This window comes from Pogona vitticeps, chromosome 11 (assembly GCF_051106095.1).
Source record: "Pogona vitticeps strain Pit_001003342236 chromosome 11, PviZW2.1, whole genome shotgun sequence".
Classification (NCBI taxonomy): Eukaryota; Metazoa; Chordata; class Lepidosauria; order Squamata; family Agamidae; genus Pogona; species Pogona vitticeps.
In genome coordinates, this window is record NC_135793.1 from 9,838,329 (window position 1) to 9,854,879 (window position 16,551).

A 16,551-nucleotide genomic window follows, 5' to 3' on the forward strand; every position below is an offset into this window, starting at 1 on the left:
TTACCTTTACACTTGGAAGCTTATAGTTACCACCCCAAAGGGCTAGAGACTCTGTTTTCCTCACAGGGACAAAAGCTGTTAATTCTAAAAGTGGGGTTTGCAACACATACTGCTTCAAGGAGGCCATCAGGGTCGTATGCCCCCCAGCTGAGCCCTCTTCCCGGATGCTCCCCTCCGCCCCCTTGCCTCCCTTCCTCTTGGTTATCCCTTCCACAAACTGATAACTCGTGTTCTGTGGCCTGCGGAACATGCTCAGCTTCCATCGACCTGGTTCCCCCCCCCCCCACTCTCCAGGACAATGTTTTATTATTGTCTCTGAAAACCTGTTTGTCCAGACCTTATAATTATTTCCTCTTGTTTGTGGATGGTGCCCTAAGAATCAAGCCTCAGATAATAGAGATGGAGATTTTGGATTTTTCTTTTTTGACTATGAATCCCATAATTCTCCTTTCTGGAAGTTCTAGCAGAGACCTTACAGACACCTAAATGTCTCCTATCTCTGTTAGAAAGGCTCTATGGTGTGGGAGCTTTCTTTTTGAATGGGAAGTAAGACAGAACTCAAAGTCTTCCAGCCTAGGCCTTTATCCCAGGTGATCCAATTTTAGTTGCCTGTCTGTCCGGTGGAACTCCCAAAATGGAGAATTATGGGATTTGTAGTTGAAAAAAAAATCCAGCAATCGTATCCCTAATAGTGAGTTTGTTTTTACTATAGAGGATAAATGGATAACTGTGGTCCTCCAGATGCTGTTGGACTCCCAACAGCTGTAGTTAGCATATCAAGTGGTGAAGGATAATGGGAGTTGTTGTCCCACGACACAAGGAGGATTGCAGGTCGCTCACTTGTTACTGTATACGATGACCCTGGAGGAACTGACATTAAAGAGACTGGAGAGTCTTACGTCGAATCTTCTCTCCAACATGAACTCCTCTGAGTAATCTTGCGCCGGCTAATGTCTCTCTGCTAATCTACTTCACAGGGTTATTGACAGGAAAACACAACTGGGGAGATGGGCAAATATCTAGGTGCCTTGATGCATATATTTGTTTAGGTGGATTTTAAAACTCAATTAAAACATTCTTCTAAGTTGAATACAGCCTAAATATGAAAGTGATTACTGTCACTAGCTTTCTTTTAACTTTCACTAACTGTCATGAAATAAATGGATGATAAACTGGTTTCTTTGCCTGAGATAGAATTCACCCCTCGCTTCACAAAAATGGAGCTGTCCAGTGTCAAAATCTAAATCAAAAAAGCACAAATGTCTCTCGGTAGTCTTTCATGTGATGGATGGTGTGATCCTGGCCATTGAGAAGCAGGACTTCTTTCCCTCTTAGCTTTCTCTTTTTTTCGTCCTGCTGAAGGTCCTCAATCTTTTCTGAACAAATGTTATGGAGCTCAAGCCATAAAAATTTGGTGTCTTCATCTCCCTTGCTCCCCAGGGCTGGACAAGCTCACCAACCTAATGGTGGAGCAAGGGACCATCTGATATCTCCCAATGGCACTCTTCAGTCTCTTTAACTCAGAAAACATCGTACACACCAGCGGTTCCCAACCTTGGTTAACCCAGGTGTTCTTGGACTGCAAGTCCCAGAAGCCTTCACCACCAGCTGTGGTGGCTGGGGTTTCTGGGAGTTCCAGTACAAGAACACCTGGGTTACCCAAGGTTGGGAACCACTAATTCCACACCACAGTGCATCTGATAGAACCCTGGAATTTGTAGTTTGCCAAAATCCTTGCAATTCTTTGCCAGAGTGCTTCCTTGGAATACAGAAAAGTTATCTTGCTAAACTACAGGTCCCAGGATCCCATAGGATGGAGCCACAGCAGTGAGGTGGTTTTAGTACCATAACTGGACCCTTCATGCATGGCAGGAGAGGAAGCTGAGCACCTTTCATATGCATTGCCTCCGACAGATTTTTGGTATCACCTGGCAGGACAAAGTTCCAAATAGAGTAGTCCTAGAACGAGCTGGAATTTCTAGCATATTTACATTACTGAAACAGTGACGTCTACATTGGCTTGGGCATGTAGTGAGAATGGCTGATGTTCGGTTTCCAAAGGATCTCCTGTATGGAGAATTAGTGCAGGGAAATCGCCCCAGAGGGAGACCATAGCTGCAATACAAGGATATCTGCAAGCGGGATTTGACGGCCTTGGAAATGGACCTCAACAGATGGGAAACCTTGACATCTGATTGTTCAGCCTGGAGGTAGGCGATGCATCACGGCCTCTCCCAATTTGAAGAGACCCTTATCCAGCAGGCCGAGGCAAAGAGGAAGTCACAAAAGCAGCAAAATCAGGGAGCTGGACATGGGACAGATTGGATTTGTCTTCAGTGTGGAAGAGATTGTCACTCTTGAATGGGCCTTCTCAGCCACACCAAATGCTGTTCCAAGTCCTCCATACAGAGCACGTTACCATAGTCTCTCGAGACTGAAGGATGCCTAACTTATGCAGGGTAGGTACATTCTTAAGGAGCTTCTCATTATCATTGGGGCTTTTGAGCTTAAGCTTCTTGGAGGTTGAGCAAGAACAACATTTGGAAGAAACTAGTTGTAGATAACACAGTCTCACCTGTAATGAGTTACTGTTTGAATAATGAGGCTGGAATTAAGGGCTCTTCTAGGCATGAGGAAGACTTCACACCTCTTCTCTTTGTTTAGGTAATTTCCAAAGGCGCATGGGGTGAATTGAATTTTGCATCTGCATTGAACTTTCAAAAGCAACTGCCGACAAAACTGCTTCTCTCTGAAGGAAATGTAGAAATCCTTCAAAAAAGTGTGGAAAAACAAAACCTTCTTCCAGACCTTTGTGTGTGTGTGTGTGTGTCTTGTCTTGTCTAATTGATTGTTTCCTGTACTGTAACCATGGAAATGAACTTAATGGAATGAAAAATCCCTCCGTGTTAAACTCCACCCCCAGAACAACTTGAAACAAAATGAACTGTATGCCTTCAGGAAGGGAAATCTCATCACGAGAAAAACAAGCTAAGCCTTACATGAGAGCTCCGGATATCACCAGCAATGAGTCAGGTACTTGATGGAGCACAAATGATCCACTGGAAGAAAGATGAGTTGCATTTCAAAATTCATGTAAGGGCTAGTTACAAAGTTACATTTTTGGTGTGGTAGGATTTTCTATTTTCAAAGCATTTTCACTGGAGTTTTTCAAATTTTAATTACATTTTCTTAGCAATTATCAGAGGCAAGGGAAGTACAGTATTGACTTGTTTGGCCTTTGGTGTAGCTATTTTCAACATGCAATATCAGGATTGGCCACTAGAGAGAACCAGATATCTCTTTTAAAATATGCCATGCATTCCTAATTCAGTTAGGAGGACCACATACTGTATACATTTTTTTTCTTCTGACTTAGGGTGATTATAAATTAATGAACTCCAAAAGGTCCTGTCATTAACAGTCCTGCTCAGGACTTGTATACTCAATAAGACCATGGTATCCTTTATTGAATCAGCCCATTTCATGTCTGGTGTTCCTCTTTTCCTGCGACCTTCCAGTTTTCCCAGCATTATGGTCTTCTCTCAGTCTTGTCTTTTTGATCAGAGAGTATTTCCCCGTATTTTTCTGGTCTGCTGACAAGGTCAAGGGGCTGATTAACAGTGCACAACACACGACATTTTTCAGGCACATCAATCGCAACGATTATAACAACCTGCCAGTCCCAAAATAATGATTATTTTGAAGCAGCATTCTAAGCTCTGATCATAGGACAAAGGGGAAAAGGCTTTCTCCTGCTTGGAGTGCTTCCAGTTTCTTCCAATGCCAGGCAAGCAGAGCTGGGTCCACCAAGAGAGAGGACACCAACCCAGCAGGAATCCATCTCAGATTGAGAAAACAACAACAGCATCAGGTTGGCTGTTCCTTTGCTATACCAGACGTGTTGGTTAAGCTGGGAGAGAACGGCTGACTCAGAGCTTCAGGATTAAGGTGTCTGAACTCATGTCTCATCATAGAATACAGTGGTGCCTCGCTTAATGACAATAATCCATTCCAGGAAAATCGCCGTTAAGCGAAAACATCATAAAGCGAAATTAAAAACCCCATTGAAACACATTGAAACCCATTCAATGCGTTCCAATGGGGTAAAAACTCACCGTCCAGTGAAGATCCTCCATACGGTGGCCATTTTCGCTGCCTGTATAGCGAGGAATCCGTCCCTAAACACAGTGGGGAGCCATTTTAATTACCCGGTGGCCATTTTGAAACCGCCGATCAGCTGTTAGAAAAACATCGTTTTGCGAAGAATCGGTTCCCAAAGCAGGGAACCGATCATCGCAAAACAAAATTCCCCCATTTAGACCATTGTTTTATGATTGCAATTGCGATCGCAAAAAGATCATCGTAAAGCGGATTTGTCGTAATGTGGGGCAATAGTTAAGCGAGGCACAACTGTAATGGTGTTGGAAGGGGCCTATAAGGCCATCGAGTCCAACCCCCTGCTCAAAGCAGGAATACAAATCAAAGGATATTTGCCAGGTGGTTGTCTAAATTTCTCTTGAATGCCTCCAGTGTTGGAGTGCTCATTGACTCTTAAGGTCATGGATTCCATCGTTGTACTGCTCTAACAGTTAGGAATGTTTTTCTGATATTCAGTCGAAATCTGTTTTCCTGATCTTGAGCCCATTATTACATGTCCTACATTCTGGGATGATTGAGAACAGATCCTGCCTCTCCATGATTTAAAAAAAAAATTAAAGAAGACAGTGGTTCTGAGAGTTCCTCAGCCAGTTCCTTCAATATCCTTGGATGGAGTTCATCCAGCCCTGGAGATACGAACTCATTCAAAGTTAGTCTTAGTCCAACATTCTAACCACTACTCCACACTAAGTTGTTATTTTCTTCCCTTCCCTTTTAAGGTGATGAATGTTTAATAGGAACTCAGCATGTTGACAGCTGCTGGACTCCTACGTTTTAAATATGAATGTTTCCATACCAGAGGCTTTGTTTTTGACAGGTGTAGGCTAGACAGATCTAAATGCTGGGTTAGAAAGGAAAGTCATTATTCATTAAAAATAATACAAAACAGTCCAGCCGTTAACACCGGAGTCTAATTAAAAGCAAGCATTCCTTTAGAACGGATGTTCTAGTGAAGTGCCAGGTTTTGGCTGAGAGTTCTGAGCGTATGGCCGTATCCAGTCAGTTGACTGCCAGCCCAGAAGCAGATGTGAGTCATCCTGGAAACCTACCAGGTCTTAATTTTGTGACTAATTTTAGAGCAAATCTATAAAATCCTTTCCCCTCCTTTATTGCCAGCAGGACTGCTAAGACCCATAGCATTAACATATGTTTACCTGGGTGTGAAGTATTGGCCACCATGTGAAGCCATGATGTCAAAAAAAGAAATGAGGTGACATTGTCACTAGACCCTTTGATAATCCCCAGAAATCCTCTATAAGAAATGAAGGCTTCAGATACAGGCAAGCATAAAGGAAACAGCACCAACCAGTAGAGGTGGAAGAGCATTTAGTTAGATTTGATGGTCTCAACAGTAGGAACACTTGCACCTTCCAAGACTCGCTGCGTAAACACACGTGGCTTAAAGATTTTGCATGTTGGCTAATCTGAAATTATTACTAGAGTAGGCCCACAAATTTTTACAACCTGATAAGAAAGGGAAAAAAAACGTGAGTGGGTTTGGGAGAAATGCCATAAATCTGAGATAAAGGATTTTTACATCTGCTGCCAACCAGGAAGTGAGTTTGATTCTCCTGGAATTTTATCAGGTTTTCATTTTGTAAGGATAACCGCCCATTCTTTCCCCACTTCCCAAAAGAACCATTCGTGAGCTACTTAGGTTGCACTGACGCAACAATTTTCATGTCGTGTAGGGACGGGTTGAAACAGTTTTATTAATACTTTGGTTCGATCATCAATTCAAATGGAGACTGCAGTCAAGAAATCAGAAGACTGAGAATTTTTTGCTGAATTATTCAATTTCACAACCAGAACACCCCCCCCATTGATATCAGTTTGTGAACATAACAAATTCCCCCCAATCTGTACCCTCTTTAATGTGGATTTTCTCCAGTATATACATTTCCAAGTTACACTTCCACATTTTTATCTCTTCCGTCTCTCAACCTCACCGTGGGCTGTTGTGTGGATTTTCCACAGATTTGCCTTTTTGGTGCTTGCTTTGTCTTTACGTTCTCATATCCGCCTTTTCGTGCATGCACCTTTCCCAGACGGGCCCCCTTTTTTGTGTCCCGTGCTCGGGTCGCGGATCGGACCCTGCTGTTCTGAAAAGCTGCAGATTTCGGCCAGCAAGTGCAACCCAGCTTGTACGTCTGGCAGATCCGAACTCTGGGTGCGTATGCACAAAAGCTCAGACCTCATGAATTTCTCTTAGAGCCCTGGTCTCGTGTCTGACATCAATCTGTTTGACATCCAGGTTGACGAGGCAGCTTAAACTCGCATCAGACCCAACTTCTTGGCTGCTGACCCAACAACTTCCAAAGGTTGCTAGGGAACAAGATGCTCCTGCTGGGGAAAAAGAGAGAAAAAGGGAGAGAGAGAGGGGGAAAGGAAGAATCAAGCGTCTTTCATTTTGGCACTTCTTTCTTGTGGTTGATTCAGAAGCAGCAAAATGATGGGCAGTATAAAGCATGCCCCTATCATGGGCTAGTTTTCAGAAAGCTGCCGTGGACTATCTCATGTCTTGGCTTTAGCAAAGCTAATTGCATGTCAAGAGGAAAGGAAGGGGCACTCGGAGATCAAAACTCAACGTGTGGTTATCTGTCTTTTTTTTGAGCGTATGGCTTCATTTGGCTTGTATGTGTTTGTGTGTGTGGATGGTTTTTCTTTTTTCTTTTTTTTAATGCTTCTTTCCGAGTTTATCTGGAATGGTAATAGGATTATTAATCCATTTTGCTTGGAGTGTTTGCATACATCCAATGAGGCAGGATGTGTAATGGTGGCGAAGCTTAATGCCGAAGCTGCTAAATCTACTTTGAGTAGCAAAGTGGATGTGGTATTAATGGCTCCAGTTAAACCTATCCCTATTAGGGGTGGAAATAGCAAATAATGAACATGCTGGCGATTTTTCTTAGTGCTTTCCCCTGACTACTTAGACCGCCAATCATATGTGCCAGTGTGCGGGGATTTGCTGGGAATTTCACAGCAGGTCCTTTTCCCTTTCGAAAGGGCTATTTTGCATGCCTGCGTGGAGGCATGCCTGGGGCTTCCTAGACTGGGCATGTCACAAGGAAGCCCTGTTCCGCACAACCAGTGTTTACAGTGGAGAGAGTTTACAGTGGAGAGAATGTGGTGGCAGGCATTGCCTTTGAATTACAGTGGTGCCTCGCTAGACAGTTACCCCGCATGACAGTTTTTTCGCTAGACATTGGCTTTTTGCAATCGCTATAGCGATTCACAAAACAGTGATTCCTATAGGGGAATTTCACTGGACAATGTTTGGTCCCTGCTTCGCAAACCGATTTTCGCTAGACGATGATTTTGACAGCTCCCTCCGAGCTCACAAACAGGTGTTTTCAGGACCTAAGCTTCACAAGACAGCGATTTAAACAGCTGACCGGCGGTTCGCAAAGCGGCCTTCCTATGGCCGATCTTTGCTAGACAACGGCGATTCTTCCCCATTGGAACGCATTAAACAGGTTTCAGTGCATTCCAATGGGGAAATGCTTTTCGCTAGACAATGATTTCACTAAATAGCAATTTCAGTGGAACGGATTATCATCATCTAGCGAGGCACCACTGTACTGGCTCTTCTGCACATAGCTCTGCAGCACAGCTAGGAAAATTTCCTCTCTTTTTTTGGACTATAACTCCCCAAACGCCAGCATGGTGTAATTCTTAGAGTGTTGTGCAGGGGCTGGGACATTCAGATTCCAGTCACTTCTGAACTATAAAAATTACTGAGTAGTCTTGAGCCAATCTTAAGAGCCTCGTGGCACAGTGGTTAAACTGCTGTACTGCAGCCAAAACTGTGCCCATGACCTGGGGTTCAATCCCAGGTAGCCGACTCAAGGTTGATTTGGCCTTCTATCCTTCCGAGGTCGGTAAAATGAGTACCTAGCTCGCTGGGGGGGCAATGTGTAGTCTGCATAATTAACTTGTAAACTGCCAGAGAGTGCTTGAAGCATTATGGGGCGGTATATAAGCAGCACGCTTTTGCTTCCCTTTTCTCATTCTGACTTATAGGTTAAAATTGGGCAGAGACAAAACTGTTTATGCCAGCTCATTGAAGGAAACGTGGAATATAAATGTAACAAGTAGACAACGAGGGTTCTAGGATGCGCTAACTTCTACCTCTTGCTTGTTTGGTCAGGGCTGAAGGAGCAGCCAACCGCAGCTCCCCTGATAATTGGTGCTTACTACATTTGCATTCATTGAATGTGTTGATTCGAACATATAAAGCCCTCAATCGCTTGGATCCAAACTCCTTCAAGGACCGCATCTTCCTTTGTGAGCCTGCTCAAGCGTTGAGGTCATCAGGAGGGACCTTTCCCTCAGTCCTGCCACCTTCACTGGTGCGTTTGGTGGGTACACAAGAGAGGGCCTTCTCTGCGGCTGCTCCAAAACTTTGGAACTCCCTTCCACAGGAGGCCGAGCTGGGTAGACACCAAGCTGGCCTCATGTTTGCTGTCCTTCTGAAAGCAGGCAAAGACCTTTCTGTGCAGGCCCAAGGTGTCCTAGGCTCTGATATTCTGTACTTCAAGTCACTATATGTATTCTCATAGGCAGACTGTGGGTATATGTCCCCACATGCAGCTTTAAGGCAAATTGGTATCATAGGGGGTTGGGCATCGAAGGGTCCAGAGAGCTAAGTGACCTTGCTAGATAGGGCCTTTGTAACAGGGGGCCCATGCCTGTGGAACTCCACTCCACCTGAACAAATGTGGGTGCTGTGTCCACAATAAAGAAGACGATTAGTATGGGTTGAGGTTTGCATTGTACGCTGATGTATACTTGCCATGTCCTTCAGTGGGAAGGAGGTGAACCAAAAGCCATGTCAAACCAAAAGGATTTGATGCAAAAGAGGAATGTTAGCGTCTTGATATCTAGCACTAGAACACATTGGGAGTTGTTTTCCTTCAGTTTTGGCACTGCTGTTCTAAACGGCATCTGAAAATTGTTTCCAGCTCCCTATTACACTGCGTTGTTGTTGTTACTGATACTTTATTGTCAAACAATACTGTTGTTTATCTGATTGTGAGGCATTTTGAGATGTTTTTGATGTTCATGTATTGCATTTTGTATTTTGGAAAATGGTACTTGAGGATTTAAAGGCAGCCTTGAAATTCCTTAAAGGAGCCCAGCATGTTGAAACACTGGAGAAATCAACATGTCTCTTTATTGATAGGGTGAAATTTACATATACAGTCACTGGCTTTCTGTCAATCTTGCCACAAAGGGATATTTATGTATGCATTTAGATAGGATGTGAAACTGGCCAGAGACCTCTTGCCAGTATGGTTAGTAAGACCTCACACAATTTGATCAAACCAGGGGTGGGTAACCTGGTGGCCAGTGGCCGAATTTCAAAGCATCATTTCTGGTCTCTGGAAAGACCAATCTGTTCTTCTCCTAGTAGCTTGCTGGGTGAAGAGGCAGAGGGGGAGATGGGGATATCAAAGAAGAGGCAAATGGGAAGAAGGTGGGGATATCAAAGAAGCAGTGCAGAAAACCTTAGAAGGTGTGGCAGATTGAGTGACAGACTGAGAAGTTCAATAATAATTGATGTTGTCGATGGTGATTAAAATTTACAGCAATCTTTTCCAGGATTGGCTAGATATTGAATACAGTGGTGCTCCGTATAGCGACGTTAATCAGGATTAACGTCGCTATCCGGAAACATCGCTATACGGAACGTAAAACACCATAGGAATGCATGGGGAAAACTCACTGGTAAGAGAAGATTCCCCATCCGACTGCCATTTTCGCCACCTCGGTAAGCAAGGGCAGGGCGCGAAAACGCTGCGGGCGGCCATTTTCTGCACCCGGTGGCCACTTTGGAACCACTGATCAGCTGTTTTCTAAACATCGCAATGCGAAGATCGGTAAGCTTACCGAACATCACAATGCGATGTTTTGCCACCCAAAAAACGCGTCGCTATGTGGATTCGTCGTTAAATGTTGCGCTCGTTAAGCAAGGCACCACTGTACTCAGGAATGGTTTCCTATTCCCTTCTTCTGAGGATATCCCAGGACTGTGCAGCTTGCCCAAGGCTACATAGGCTGGCTCTTTTCCTGGGACCATAGATGGGGAATTAAACTCCAAACCTCTGCCTCTGCCGCCAGGTACCCAACTCACCGAGCTATCCAAGGGGAGGCAAAAAAGGGGAGGCACAAAATGGTGGCAGAGAGTGACCATGGAAAGGTGCTGAGGAAAGACAGCTAGAAAGTGAGAAGGGGGGATAAAGAGATTGACCAAGGAGGCGTATGAGTGAAGGAGTGGCTGTGAAGGACAGGAGGCTAGTGTACTCTCCTCAGCATAGGATAGACAAGAAGAGATGTGCGGATGTCTAGAGGGGGAAGTCATAAAAATAGAAGAGGAGGAGGTGAAGGAGGGAAAGGCAATAGAGGTGTGCTTAGCGGAAGATAAGGAAGGAGACAAAGGGGAGGAGCAAGATCTGATAGTGTGGGAGGAGGCTATAAAAGAGTGGAGCGATGCACGGGAATTTAGAGTGGAAACTGACAGGAAAGAGGGAAACACAAAAGACAGCACGGTGCAGACAGATGGGGGAGATGAAGTGGTTAGTGAGGTCTGTGATTTGTTAAGAGAATTCCCAAATCTTAAGACAGGAGGGGGATTGCTCCCCAACCCCGCCTCGCCCAGAAGTAAGGGGAAGGTGGCCAAACTCTTATGGACAGTCGTGGTTTACCCCTGCAACCAAGGTGGAGGGAGGAAAGTGATTCGTCCCAGTCCCTCCTACAACAACCCACCCTAAGAAGGGTACTGGGTGAGACATCCTTGTTGTGGGACGGTGTGTGCAGTGAGGAGCACCCCCATGAAGCTGATAACCGACTGCAAGCGCTTTGGCCCAGCCCCAATGTGAGGAGTGAAATATTTACACCAGAAGTGAAGATCTTGAGTTATAGAACAATCCCGGAGTTAAGCTGTTTTGATCCATTTAACCTTGTTAATCGAGAAATTGATGTAAATAACGTTGAAGCATTCCAAACTGTGTCTCCGTCTCTGATTCCCCCCAAAATGAGGGAACCATCACCAGTTTTAGAAGAACCTAATCACAGTGGCACAGAGAGGTGTAGCAGAAAGGAGAAAGAGAAGAGAACAAGATGGAACAGTTAGAAACTAAGCGAAAGAGCCAGAAGGCACGGTGGAAAGAGAGTGCAAGAAACAAACGCACGAAAAAAAGGAGAGCGAAAGAGCCGGAAGGGATGGCCGGGAGACAGAGAGAGGGAAGGGAGGGAGACAGGCTGGGAGGCAGAGCTTGAGGTGGGGCAGCTTACGGCTGAGGCTGGCTTCAGCATTCCTCCAACAGGCAGGAGTATTTTCCATATACAGTGATGCCTCGCTAGACAGTTACCCTGCATGACAGTTTTTTCGCTAGCCATTGACTTTTTGCAATTGCTATAGTGATTCGCAAAACAGTGATTCCTATGGGGGAATTTCGCTGGACAATATTTGGTCCCTGCTTCGCAAACCGATTTTCGCTAGACGATGATTTTGACAGCTCCCTCCGCGCTTGCAAAACGGGTGTTTTCGGGACCTAAGCTTCGCAAGACAGCGATTTAAACAGCTGATCGGCAGTTCGCAAAGTGGCTTTCCTATGGCCGATCTTTGCTAGACAATGACGATTCTTCCCCATTGGAACGCATTAAACAGGTTTCAATGCATTCCAGTGGGGAAATGCTTTTTGCTAGATGATGATTTCGCTAAACAGCGATTTCAGTGGGATGGATTATCATTGTCTAGCAAGGCACCACTGTATGTGTATGTATAAAAACATTGCAGCAGAGGCAGCCTTCAGAAGAGAGGAGCTTCCTCAATCTTGGGACTATCCTGACCAGCGAAGGGTCAGAATCATCAGATGGGGAACACAGATAGCATACGTCCAAAACCCTATTGCCAGCACAAGGTAGTTTTCAATGCTAGACAGCTCGTCCGTTACAAAGTTAGTGTCGATATTTATTTATTGTGTACAGCATCACACAATTCAGCACGCAACCCTGCCTACAGTCCAGAATTTGCAAATTTTTGCCATCAAAAGTTATGCCATTTAAGTTACGCCAGCTGTAGGATTTTTGGTTTTGTTCTTTAAAAATATATATATATATATTTGGCCCTTTTCATTGAAACGGGATCTCAGCTAGCAAGCACTGCTGAACCAGCTGGTTACAGCAAGAGGACACTAGGCTAATTGCTCTCATTATCTGATTCTGTGTGGATATGTTCCTGATTTATGTCTACTTCAGGTTGTAGCCATCTTTTTCATTGCTACTCCCACATTTCCTTTCTTTCTTTCTTTCTTTCTTTCTTTCTTTCTTTCTTTCTTTCTTTCTTTCTTTCTTTCTTTCTTTCTTTCTTTCTTTCTTTCTTTCTTTCTTTCTTGAAGCTAGAGCAGCAATAGGAGGAGACGGACAGATAGTGGGGTAGACACCAGTGTTTCTAACTTGGGACTATTTGTAGATTGCCACTCATGGGCTCTCTTTCCTTCCTTCCTTCTTTTCCAGGAGACAGAAAGAGGCTAGCTATCAAGGCATAATGTCTCCCAACACACACCCTGTAAACCGCCCAGGGTGGCCGTGGGTGGTATCAAATCAAAATCAAAGTAATCAATCAACGTTCATAAAAGGCAGGAATAGTTGCTTTTATAAACTAAATTATTTCGTTTTTGATCCAATTCTGAATGGATCTCTGGAGAATAATTGTAACTTTCTTTTTCCCATTACCTGCTCCCAGAGTTATTGCCACCCCACCCGCGTTCAATAGACACAAGCTCCAATGCCCAATGTTGTTCTGTGCGGTGGACTCCTGGAAGTGAATCCTCTCTCTTCCATCTTTCATCTGAGCGTTTCGTGTGTGACCTCAGGGCTAATTGCACCTCCCAAATCTTCTTTTCCCACCGGTTTCCCTGAGCACCTTTTGGCACATGTTTCTGAGTTGCATCCCAAGCTTTTGTTTCAATTAATGCCGCTTGGAGGCTCGTGTAGCCGGTGCGTTTGATGGCCAGGTGCATGCTGTTATCAGAGATGCCTCTAAAGTTGCTGCCCTTGTTTCTAATCTCTCTTGGCCGCTTTCTATTAATTTGCTCTGCCCGTCCAGCGTTCCAGAACACCTCCCCATTTACTGTCATCTGCCAAATTCATTAACATGTTGTTTACTCCCTCTTCCAGAGCATTAATGAAGGCATTAAATAAGAGCAAGTTGAACCCAGATCCCATAGTACCCCATAAATGCCTCCCCCAGTTTCTAATTACCTTTTGTTTATGGCCCTTCAGATGGTTTTCAATCCGCATGGTGCTCTTCAAGTGATTGGAATTAATTTTTCACGGAGGTCTTTTGCAGAACATGGTAGCAATTAAGTCACCAATTCCTGTTATACCCCCTTTCCACAGACGCCCTCTTTTCCTGAGGTTCGTCAGCAGTTTCTTCCTGAAAATGTGATATACATGCTAGGAGCCATTTCATAGTAGAGCAGTGGTTCAATTGGAGAATTGAAAATGACGGAGGCTATAATATTTTCCTACTTCAGCTGAAGGGCAAAATGGCTATCTTCTTCCCCATCCACACACAGAAGCTGACTGGATTGCCAATTGATTCTTATCTACTTGCTCTCTTTGGGAGAGTATTGGGTGGGTTATTTGGGGAGTGGGAAAAGCTACTTTTATTATAATTTCCCAAATCCTCCAGTCAGCATGGCTGTAATCTACGTTTTTTGGACTACATCTCCAGTGTCTTCCACCCTTGTGAGCTATAGTTCCCTAAAAATATATTATGGGATCTATCTACTATGGGATGTTAGCATATATGCCCAGGGATGCCCAGAGAATATCGGGAAAAGAGAAGAGAGAGGAGATGCAACTGGTATTGACATTGGCCAACTGATTAAGGAATTCTGGGAGTTATAGTGAAAATAAAGGATTTCATTTCCAAGCTCTGACCCTCCACTACTTATTAAGGCAGTAGGTAGATTTAGAGGGTGCAGAACACACTGTGTTGCACAAATTTCTGTTCCCTCGCTAAATGGAATGGGCTGGAGGCTCAGAGATACCAGCAGGTGGGTGATGTTACTTCTGGAGCCAGTGCCTTGTTCTGCCTTACACTGAAACACATAATTCCTTTTTTTTTTTTTTTTTTTTTTTTTTTTTTTTTTTTTTGCTGAGAGAAGATGCACACAGGAATGTGACACATCCCATCTCTAAGACGTTGGGGTAAATTTTAGTTTACACACTAGGTAAACCTCAAATTGCTGTAAACAGGGGGGCCAGGCCCATACATTTAACAATGTTTTTTTTTTTTTGAAACCTTTAAGTTAAGGTGTGACCCTCTCCCATCTTTGGATGTTGTACAACGGCCACACGGCTTTTAAAAATTCCTTTTAAGAGGGCATCTGTGGTTCTCTCGTACTGCTTTTTGCCCTGAGAAGAACTCAGGGCTGTAGATTATGTTGTGAGACAGTGACCGGCCCAAAGCTACTACAGGAGCTTAAAGGCTAAGCGGGGATTTGAACTAGGGTCTGCACAGTCCTGCTCCAACAGGCCAACTGGACTACCCCACTTCTCAAAATATAGTAGTAGCACAGCTTTTATTTTGGCACGGACATCATTGCCCCCTTGCTATTCCATATACAGGAGTCAGATGGGCTTGGCCAACTTTTTTTTTTCTACACCGGTAACAGAATAATGACTTCACCTTGCCAAAAGGCTGCCGACTCACTTAGCTGGGCCAAGAAGGACCGAGCGGCATATGCCATTCTCTTCAGTGACAGTGTAAAACCACCAAGGGCTGCCATCTGTTGCCTGGGACGATCATCACCTCACTCTGCCTGCGAACAGGTGGGGAATATGTGACTCTCCATATGCTCTCATATTGTACCCAGTAGAGACTAGTGGTTCCCACGTCAGTGGAGTGGTGAGCTTGTTCTGGGCTTTGGTCCAAACCGAAGGGGAACTGTCCACAGTGCTGAATCCTATCCATTCAAAATTTTCATTTTTTTTTTTTACATTGAACTAAAAACCAGGACATATTTGCTGCTCCACTTACACTGGAGAGAGCAGCTTTTGTCTCACCTCAGTCCAAACCAGCATCTCACTGGGAGGGGTTATGGGATGTGCTGTGCAAAAACACGATGCTGGGTGCACCACCTCTGGCGTCAAAGTATGAGCAGAAACACCGAGATCCCGGACAGTGTGCATCCTGCCTTTTCACAGGCTGCTGAAGCAAATGTATATTGGTTGTTGTGGGTTTTTCGGGCTCTTTGGCCATGTTCTGAAGGTTGTTCTTCCTAACGTTTCACCAGTCTCTGTGGATGGCATCTTCAGAGGACAGCACTCTGTGCTCTGGTGTAGTTGGCTTGAGAGTGCAGTATTTATGGCTGTGAGATAGGCTTTTGTCTTTTTCTGTAGATGGGTGATTAGTGTGTCTTATTGTGGGTGCATTGTTGTGCTAAGGAGAAGAGATTATCTGTCACTGTGGTTGATGGGTGTCATTAGCTGGTCTTTTGTGTGTAGTGATCCCCTGTCCTTGTGGTTGGGCAGAGTTTGTTGACCTTTTGCACGCTGTATTTTTGAGAGCCGGGAGCCAAGTTTTGTTGAGCTTCACACTTTCCTCTTTTTTTGTTGAAGTTCTGCTGGTGCTTGTGTATTTCAATGGCTTCCGTGTGGTCTGACGTAATGATTGCTGGTGTTGTCCAGTACTTCAGTATTTTGGAATAGAATTTCATGTCCAGTTTGTTTCAGGGCATGTTCAGCTACTGCAGATTTTTCTGCTTGTTTTAGTCTGCAGTGTCTCTCATGTTCTTTGATTCTGGTGTGGATGCTTCGTTTTGTGGTTCCAATATATACCTGGCCACAAATGTATATTGTTCATACACTATTTTGTGCTAAGCAATTGTATTGTGTTTCCGCAGTCTGTTTAATCCACTGGTGCAATTATATAGCTCTCCAGATGTGGTTACTCTCTAGTTCCCAACAGCTCAGCTTGGCTTGGCCAATAGTGGGTGACAGTGGGAGTTGTAATCCGAGAGCATCAATTGGGCACAGCTGCCTGCGTCAGCCTAATGACAGGGCCGGCTCTGCCTCTGGCTGCTAGCCACATAACAAAAGCATGCCGGTTTAACAACTGCATTCCTGCAGTTCTTGATGTTCTAGCTTGGCCCTCTGTGGCCTTAGGCAGACCGTTGCTCCCGGAGTCTCCATTGTAATACGTGGGTAATAGTATTAGCCTCAGTGGATTGCTGTGATTGTACGCTTATGAAGTGCAGTGCTTTAAGCAATCTAAATAAAGCACCATAGGCTGCCTTGAACAAGAGCTTCCCCTTCAACATTTCAAAAATGAAAACAGGAACAAGCTCAAAATACATCCCAATTTTCTCCATCTCCATT